Source organism: Sinocyclocheilus anshuiensis, unplaced genomic scaffold, assembly GCF_001515605.1.
Source record: "Sinocyclocheilus anshuiensis isolate Anshui unplaced genomic scaffold, SAMN03320099.WGS_v1.1 scaffold1230, whole genome shotgun sequence".
Lineage (NCBI taxonomy): Eukaryota > Metazoa > Chordata > Actinopteri > Cypriniformes > Cyprinidae > Sinocyclocheilus > Sinocyclocheilus anshuiensis.
The window spans coordinates 640,783-641,327 of record NW_015558637.1 but is presented as its reverse complement, the minus strand read 5'-3'; the positions used below and the strand labels follow the sequence as shown (position 1 = coordinate 641,327).

The 545-nt window shown below is 36.0% G+C and overlaps 1 protein-coding gene across 1 annotated transcript in view; it reads left to right on the top strand.

The window, feature by feature from the left end:
- LOC107680866 (60S ribosomal protein L3) overlaps window positions 1-545 on the top strand; it is an 8,060-nt gene that overhangs the window by 725 nt on the left and 6,790 nt on the right. The window lies entirely within an intron of this gene.

The window sequence follows — 545 nt, the reverse complement described above, 5'->3', positions numbered from 1 at the left end:
ATCGTAGGCCTCATTTATCTGAGAGTAGGCACCTCATTTTTTGAGTGAAAAAAGCATTATTTATGAATAATTTTAACAATATTAAATAAAATGTGGAGAAAATGTGTATTGTTTATCACACTAGTGTACTTTAATGTTTAATCAGGGAGTTTGTTTTGAAAGGCTTTTATTTTGTACAAAATGGCACAAAGTCACACTTGTGGTGTTCCCGGTCAAAAATGACTGGCCATTCAGAGTGAAAGGGAAAGATCACAAAAAATGACCTTTATTTTGAAATGCTTTTATTTTCTGTTGCTTTGATTTGAACGAAAACAATGTATCTGCGTGACGCAGCTGACGCACAATGGCATACGCAGTTTGCGTTCAGTGAATACTCTCAAAAATGGCACCAGGGTGACGTGGAGCAGACAAATTGTTGAATAAAGTTGATATTTGTTTTCTTTGCACAGACACTGCAGAGAAATAACACAGACACTGTCATACAGAGACAATGTCATGCAACAACAAATCTGACCATTGTGACATGAAAAAACAGCACTGCCATA